Raw genomic sequence first — 8,704 nt, 5'->3', positions numbered from 1 at the left:
GATCACAGAGGAGCATGATGCCAGCTATGGTGTTGGCACCTTGACTGAAGTTTTTCTAGAAAAATATGTTCCTGAATGAAGGGTAGAACTTTTCTAACAAATAGGGGGTAATGTTATACATACATGGACGTGAGAGGGAAAAGTGTTGGGCAGCCAAATGATAACAGTGGCGTTAAGTCAAGTGACTTAACCTTGGGTCAGAGCCAATTATCTATCTACATAGTTCTCCAAGAATGTAGACTATCAACCACTGCCACTGATGACTGAAATAGTGGATTACCATAACGAAGAAACACTCCATTGCAAATTAGAAGAGGAAACATTTCATGGAGACAAAGCACTGCTGCCTCAGATAAGCACGGTAAGTGCATATTCATGCTGTGTCTATTCTCTTTAATAATAGGGAAGAACTCCAAGAAGAATGCAGAGGTGGAGCCAGATAGGGATGGCAGGAAGGAGTGATACCCAGAGCATGACTAGAATAGAATTAATTGTTTCAGGGAAGCTAAGATTAAGAACTCCACGACTCTATGAATGTAAATGAGTATATAGGTACATATTTTATGATAGAATAACAGCTCAATTTTAACTGTAGAAAGAATAATTTAAATAGGACAGTAAAAGAGTTACATTTCCTCAGCTATTTAAAGTGCTTTCTGAGTCACCAGGCAGCACTGCACTTTGTATTTCCTAGAGGACAGAGCGTATATTTGATGAAGGATCTTTCATTCACAGAGCAGTTGACAAAGTTAATATTCTGGATTTAGGAAAAAGGGAGTCCAAAGATAGTCTGTCAACTAGGATAAGTAGATAGGGCCACCTACTCAATAACTCATTTGCCCCTCCTAATTTATGTGTGCACATATGTGTGTATGTATGCAAACATATACTTGAAGCCAAAATGCCTTCTTCCAATATCAAAAGCATATTATGCATTAAATAATGCATTTCCATGGCTTTTAGTTTTTAAGACTGCTTTTCTTTTGTTCTATTTGACCTTACATCTCGTAGTCACAACATTGCCATGACTAGCAAATGGTCCTTTTTTATTGCTATAATCATTGAGGCTATACCATATGCTTTCTAACGGATGAACGTGAAAAAAAGTAAAACTAATCATTTAAATTAGTTTCAGTGATACTGTTCTTGGCATAGAATAGACTTCATGAATCTTTTGCAGCTATTTCAACTCATAATGTACCAGCTTCTATAGACTTAACTTTCAACCTATCCTATATTTTCTTGACCTTGAACACTTATTAACATTTTATGAATAGTACTTACTCTATAATGACCATACTCTTTTATGATCTATTGTAATAATAGATTATACAATTATTTTATAGGATAATATATTAAAACCCTCTGAATTTTAAAAAGCTGTTGAGCAAAGTGTGAATAGGTCTAACAAGGTAAAAGAAATGACCCAGTTACATTCGCTTAAACACTGGCTTATCTCAAAAAAAGGGATACCTGACTTAGCAAAATCCATCACTAAAATGACTCTTCTCTCCAGTCCTCCTGGGTAGGCGATCCTCTATCTTCAGGCTGATAAGAGAAACTAGTATCTCTCTTTCTGTTAAGAAAGCATTCCCCCTTATCTCTATCCTAATAATTAATGCATTGATATAACACAAACATTAAATCTCTTTTGTTTTAAATATTTCATTGCAAAACAAATACCAAAGCCTCCTAACTACACTTAGCCATTTTATATTACATATGGCCATTAATATTGAATTTCAGTAATCCCTATGAAATAGGCATAAATCTTAAAAGTCAGATAAAAATCTTTTTGGGCTTCATGGTTTGGTTTCAAGAGAGTGAAATTAGGTAGGCTTCAAGCCGTCTCTGGAGAAAACGGAGCAATAAAGCTGTTAATCATGTTTGTGGCAAGCAGAAATGCAAAACCTCTGAAATTATTGGAAGACTTACATCTAAATGAGCATAAAGATGAAATAGATAGAGGTGCATAAAATATTCCGGGGACTTTTTACTATTATGTTCATTAGAGTTCCAGCTTAATGCAAGCTTTATTGCCCAGAAATTCATTTCATTTGCATTTTAACTGGGTTTTAGTCAAGTTAATCCTTTTTCTTCCTTTGCTAAGAAACTATTCAGCAACTACAGCAAAATACTGAAAGAAGAGAAAGAAATTGAAACAGCCTACTTACACCAAAACTTAAATTTGTCATAGTTTACTGAGGAAAAGAGGTGTTGGACTGAGTTCACTAGATCACATTATTTTAACACCAAAGGGTATCTTGGGTATTACAGAGTTAGCTCTATTAGATGAGAAGCAATTATATTCATTTATGCTAAAGATTTAATATCAAGGGAAATTTGGTAAAAAATCAACATCTCATTTTTACAGGAGTGAAAAGAATAAAGCAATCACATATTTATAAGCATGCAATTAATTTTTACTATAAACTCCAATATGTAATACCATGCATCATTTAAACAGCTGTATAAATAAAGAAGAGTTTAACTTGTATTTTCAAAATGTAAGCATTCAGTGCAGTAACAAGTTAGACTAATAGAAAGAGAAGGCACTATTTTTTAACACAAAAAAAGTAAATTCATTTCCTAAATTCTAATAATTGTAAGGTCCACGTTGAAATAAGATGGTTTTGTCCATGTGACAGTATATTGAAAAACAAAATGATGAAAACCTTAGTAAAATAGACCTTTTAAGGCAAGACACGTCTTGGCCATTCCCAGAAAAAAAGAAAGGTAAGAATAAGGAAAACCAATATCATGGGGACAAAGTCTTCAAACAAAAAGAAACTTTCTGAGGTGCCTGGGCGGTTCAATGGGTTGAGCGTCGGCTTCAGCTCAGGTTGTGATCTTGGGGTTCATGGGTTCGAGTCCCGTATCGGGCTCTGTGCTGACAGGTAAGTCAGAGCCTGGAGCCTGCTTCAGATTCTGTGTCTCCCTCTCTCTCTGACCCTCCCCTGCTCACGCTCTCCCTCTCAAAAATAAATTAAAAATGAAAAATAAAATAAAATAAAATAAATAAACATTAAAAATTTAAAAAAAAAACTGTTTTCTCCCTTGCTAACATTTGAGAGCTAAAATGCCTTGCTTGCTCTGGCATATGTATCTTGCTTATTTTCAGCCATAATTTCAAGTTTGGGGCGCCTTTTTGTGATGCTGGTTAACAGCAGACAGTCTGTTTGGAAGGGCTGCTGTTATTAATTACTATTTTTGAAAATCAGTCTCTTCAATTATTCAGTAAATGTCATTTGGTGGAAAGCTTTACATGGGTTTCAGCTTATCACTGCCTTAAGAAAATGGAAGAAAATGATTTTGAATGACTAGCTGATGCTAAACAGAAAGCCAGGCTTTCCACCCTCTTCACCAATTCTGATTTATGCTAGGCATAAAAATAAAGAATTTAAAAGAAAACAATGCGAATCCCCTAAAGAGTTAAATGATCTTCATGACCCAGTGGAATCTAGCATATTTTTAGTCATCAGGTAATAAGGATTCCCTGTACTAGTTCTAGCTCTATTTCTACTGAGAAGCTGGTGGAAATACCTATTTTACTTAAATGAAAATATCTCCAATTTAATTTATAGAAAGATAAACTTCCACAAATTAATAATAGAACTTATTTAAAAATACATTTATCTTTACTGAAGTTTTTATGATACAAGAGTGAGTTCCAAATAAAATACACATAATCATCTCAGTAAGTAAAGGTACATTATCAAACTAACTGTCATAAAATTCTGATATAAAGTAGCTTATAATTATATTACTCTAAACTAAGTTTATTATACTTAAACTTTTATTTATTTATTTATTTATTTTACCCACTTATTTATCTAATTATAGTATGGATTCTATTGATCTTATCTACCTATAGGATTAAGAATTTATATGAGGTTTTCATCCACATTTTATTCTCGTTTTGCTTGACCCTTTATCCTATTGTCTTACAACTTTCTACAAAATAAAAACATGTTGGCTAATATTAACCTTATATATTCTTAATATAGCAAATTGAGGTGGATTATTAAAATAAGCATACTTTTTATAAGATAAGAGACAGACAGAGAGACAGAGACAGAGAACAAAGGTATGACAACTAAGTTAGGAATAAAAAAGAAAACAAATTATGCCAACATTTGAACATATAGATGTGACAGACACATATCTATTTAAAAAACACACACACATAAAAAGAGAAATAAGAAATCTGAATGTGACAAGCCAATAACAATTAAAGAAATTGTATTAGTGATCAAACACCTGCATGCAGCTTAGATTAGCTCATCACTGGATTTTATCAATTATTTAAGGTACAAGTGATTCCAATATTTTAGATTTATTGGATCATTGAGAAATTATCATTTTATGAAGCTAGCAAAACATTTATACCAGAAAATAAAAAGATCGTTTGAAATAAAATAAATACAGTATAATAACACTTATGAATAAATATGAAAGTAACTCTAAAAATCTTGGCAAACTAAACCCAACAATATACTCTAAATGTAGCATATTTTGGCACAGATCTATTAAATAACCATAATACCTGGTTTAACATCAGTCTACTGATATAACCGGTCCAAAGTGTGGATAAACCTGTATGTTTCAGCTTTGGAAAAATTTTTTTTTTATATTTGCTCATTAGTATTTGTGATATTCTGATTCTCAAAATATTTGTATTTAAAAAATGCAGTATAATGAAATATAAAAACAATATATATTTCATTATAAAGCACACGCTTGTATCTATATCTATACATCAATCCATGTATTTAAATAAGAAAATATATGCATTAAATCCTCAATAGTTATGGAATTTCATAACACTTAATATTCTTTGCCAAACTTATTCTATGTTTTAGTGAATGTGATATATGCAATGTAAAATTAATCTCCTCAAAATGTAAAATCATTCTGTAAAATCTGAGATGTATTCAAGAAATTTCTAAGTTTTCTTTATATCCTAAAGTCTTGTTGAAAAAAAATCACCCTGTAATAATTATCTGTCAAAATATCATTTCATTCTCAAAAATGCTATTACTCAAATTAATCATTTATAAAAGTAGTATATCCAGAAGAACAAGTGAAGTAAACCTCTAGGATGTAGAGTGCCTGGGTGGCTCAGTCACTTAAGCAACTACCTGTTGCATTCAGCTCAGGTCATGATCTCACCAGCAGGATGAGCACCCTCTCCTCCCCCCTCCCCAACAGTCTCACCCCCTGTGACAGGCTCAGCAATTAGAATCCTCTTCCCCTCTCTCCCTTTGCTCCTCCCCTGCTCAGCTCTTGCTCTCTGTTTCTCTCTGAAAACAAATCAATCAATCAATAAAATACTAAAATGTGAGCATAAATCTCAATTTCTGAAGTAAAATACACTCACATTTGTTATCAATAGAGGTATTTCCAAGATCCATGGCAACAGTTAAACTTTACTGATGTTTGCACTGTGTTACAAAGAGGTAATTGGGTTTACTAATAGTAGTATTATGTTCCCAATTACAAGCTGACGTGAAGAACCACAGAGATCTCCAGGGAGGGCCTACCCTTATATGCTCTTTACATAGCAAGTAAAAAACAAAAAGAGGTTTCATTTTCTTCAGGAACTAGATACTGCTAACATTAATCTTCATTTGCATTTATAACCTCTCAGATCTAACAATTAAAATAAATGCTTCCTCATTTGGTAAAATGTATGTGAAGAGTCAGGATTAATAAAAAATGGATGCAGAGGGGAACTTGGGTGGCTCCATCAGTGGAACATGAAACTCTTGATTTTGGCTCAGGTCATGATCTCAGGGTTGGTGCAATAGAGCCCTGAGTTGGGCTCCATTTTAACAGCATGGAGCCTGCTTGTGTCTCCCCCTCTCTCTGCTTCTCTGCCCCTCCACCACTCACGCTCATTCTCTCTTTCAAATCACCAACTGACATCACCATTATTTTACACATAAAACACTTTTTATTTTTATTTTTTATGCTTATTTTATTTTTGAGTGACAGAAAGATAGTGTGAGCAGGGGAGTGTCAGAGACAGAGGGAGACACAGAATCCAAAACAAGCTCCAGGCTCTGAGCTGTCAGCACAGAGCCCGACGCAGGGCTCGGACCCAGGAACTATGAGATAATGAGATCATGACCTGAGCCGAAGCCCGCTGCTTAACCAACTGAGCGACCCAGGCACCCACCCCACATAAAACACTTTTTAAAACCTGGACACATATCATGTTGTATTTTATAGTCCGAGTCCTCTGAAAACCTTTACACACAAACAGATAAGTTACAGGATAAAGGACCAGAGAAATCAATGGTCACTCTGAATAAAAATTCAGAACATTAATATCAAACTTGAATTTATTGTTTTAAACTTATAGGTGGTATTAGAAAATCTGAAGCAAAAAATAACAGTATAATATATAAGAACATGTTAAATAATGTGCAATACAATTACTCCAAGTCCAAAATTAACTAAGTTCACTAATAAAGGTTTTAATTTAAATTTTTACTAAGTTAAAATAGAACCAGTTGTACTATTGATAGGCATTGTTCAAAAAATCTCCAACGTTAACCTAGAAACAGTTTCTCCACTCCTGGAATCTGTCAGGTTCCACTTACCTCCACTCCAGCCTCCATGACGTCCATCAGGGGGAATCAGAAGTCTTACTAAGTGTCCATCTGTGCTCCCAGGCCTTCAGCAGCCACTCCACTGTCCCAGCCTTCTCCCAGGTGCACAGCAGCAGCCTCAGGGCTGGCCTGGGCACCAATGTGAGTGTGATTGGGGGATGCAGCCGGGCCAGGGGGTTGGTGGTGCATCACAGCTGTCACAGCGAACCAGAGTGAGCTGAGCCCTCTTAGACTGGAAGTGGACCACATCCAAACTTGCACACCCGGAGAAGGAGAAGATCAAGACCTTCCACAACAGGGGCGCCTGCGTGGCTCAGTCAGTTAAGTATCCAGCTTCAGCTCTGGTCATGATCTATCTCACGGTTTGTGGGTTCGAGCCCCGCGTCGGGCTCTGTGCTGACAGCTAGCTCAGAGCCTGAAGTCTGTCTTTCGATTCTGTGTCTCCCTCTCTCTCTGACCTGCTCACGCTGTTTCTCTCTCTCTCCTCTCTCTCTCTCTCTCTCTCTCTCTCTCAAATAAATAAAACATTAAAAAAAAGAAATATGGCTCCCCTTTGTGAACCTCAGATATGAAGGTTTAGGTAAATTTGGAAGGAAAAAAAAAGACCTTCCACAACAAGTTTGCTTCCTCCATGGATGAGGTGTGGCACCTGGAACAGCAGAACAAAATTCTGGAGACCCAGTGGTGCCTCCTGCAACAGCAGAAAACCCCTTGGGACAACATGGACAACATGCTAGAGAGCTACATCAACAGCCTTCTGCAGAAACCCGACACATCGGGCAGGAGAGGCTAAAGCTGGAGGTGGAGCTTGGCAACTTGCAAGGGCTGGTGGAAGACTTCAAGAATAAGTAGGAGGAGGAGATCACAGAGCATGCAGACCTGGGAAATGAATTTGTCCTCCTCAAGAAGGATGTGGATGCACTTTACGTGAGCAAGGTAGAGCTGGAGTTCCACCTGGAAGGGCTGACCAAGGAGATCACCTTCTTACTGCACTGTGAGAGTCAGTTCCGGATCTTGGACATTTCAGCTGTGCAGTCAATGGACCTGGGTGGCATCATTGCTCAAGTCAAGTACGAGAGCATCACCAACTGCAGCTAAGGCTGGGACCATCCCCCAGATCAAGTGCAAGGAGCTGCAGATGTTGGCTGGGAAGAACGGGTATGACCTTCACTGCATGAGGACAGAGATTCCTAAGATGAACCAAAATATCAGTCAACCCCAGACTGGGATTGAGGGCCTCAAAGGTCAGAGGGCTTTCCTAAAGGCTGCCAGTACTGATGCTGAGCACCATGATGGTTCAAGGACACCAATGCCAAGCTGGGCAAGCTGGAGGCCACCCTGCAGCAAGCCGAGCAGGACTAGATGTGGCAGCTCTGCGAGTACCAGGAGCTCATGAAGATTAAGCTGGCCCTGGACACTGTGATCTTCACCTATTGCAACCTTCTGTGGGGTGAAGAGACCCTGTTGGAGTCCGGGGAGAAGAATATGAGTGTTCATACTCAGACCATACTAAGCAGCTACTCAGGTGCACTGAGCTCAGCCTATTGGGGTCTCATGAGCCCTGGCCTCACCTATAGCCTCAGCTTCTTCTAGTCCAGTTGGAGCTCTGGTGGGGTCTCCAGTTCCTTCAGCCATGTCAGCTCCTTCCAGGCTGTGGCTGTGAAGAAGACAGAGATCCACGATGGGAAGCCAGTATCCAGGTCATCTGATATTCTGTCCAGGTGAACAATCACTGTGGTCCCACCCAGCCTCCCTGCTCTTGGGCATGCAGTAGAGCTTTTGGAGGAAGGAGGTATGCAGGGGTGTGTTGGGAAGAGGAGATCCACTTGGGGCTCAGCCTCAGTCCTCAGCCTACCCTCAAGGGGAGCCTACTGCCCTAGGCAGCCCCTCTTACCAATGCCCCTAACTAAAAGCCAATTCAAACGTCTTTTCCCAGTTAAAGGTTTAGTTGGCTTTTCCTATATAAACCTCCACTATTTCCCTCCAAGGTTATTTTCCAAATGGAAGCTAGAGCATGAGTCAGTGCATTAAAATACGGTTTTTTTTGCCAGAAAAATTGATTATGTATCAATTTATAAAGCAAAATT

The 8,704-nt window shown here is 37.9% G+C and overlaps 1 pseudogene; it reads left to right on the top strand.

The window, feature by feature from the left end:
* Positions 1-259: 259 nt before the first annotated feature.
* LOC115293560 lies at positions 260-8,342 on the top strand (annotated as a pseudogene).
* The last annotated feature ends 362 nt before the right edge of the window (positions 8,343-8,704 follow it).

Source organism: Suricata suricatta, chromosome 6 (genome assembly GCF_006229205.1).
Source record: "Suricata suricatta isolate VVHF042 chromosome 6, meerkat_22Aug2017_6uvM2_HiC, whole genome shotgun sequence".
Taxonomy (NCBI): Eukaryota; Metazoa; Chordata; class Mammalia; order Carnivora; family Herpestidae; genus Suricata; species Suricata suricatta.
This window is presented reverse-complemented; position numbering and strand designations above follow the sequence as displayed.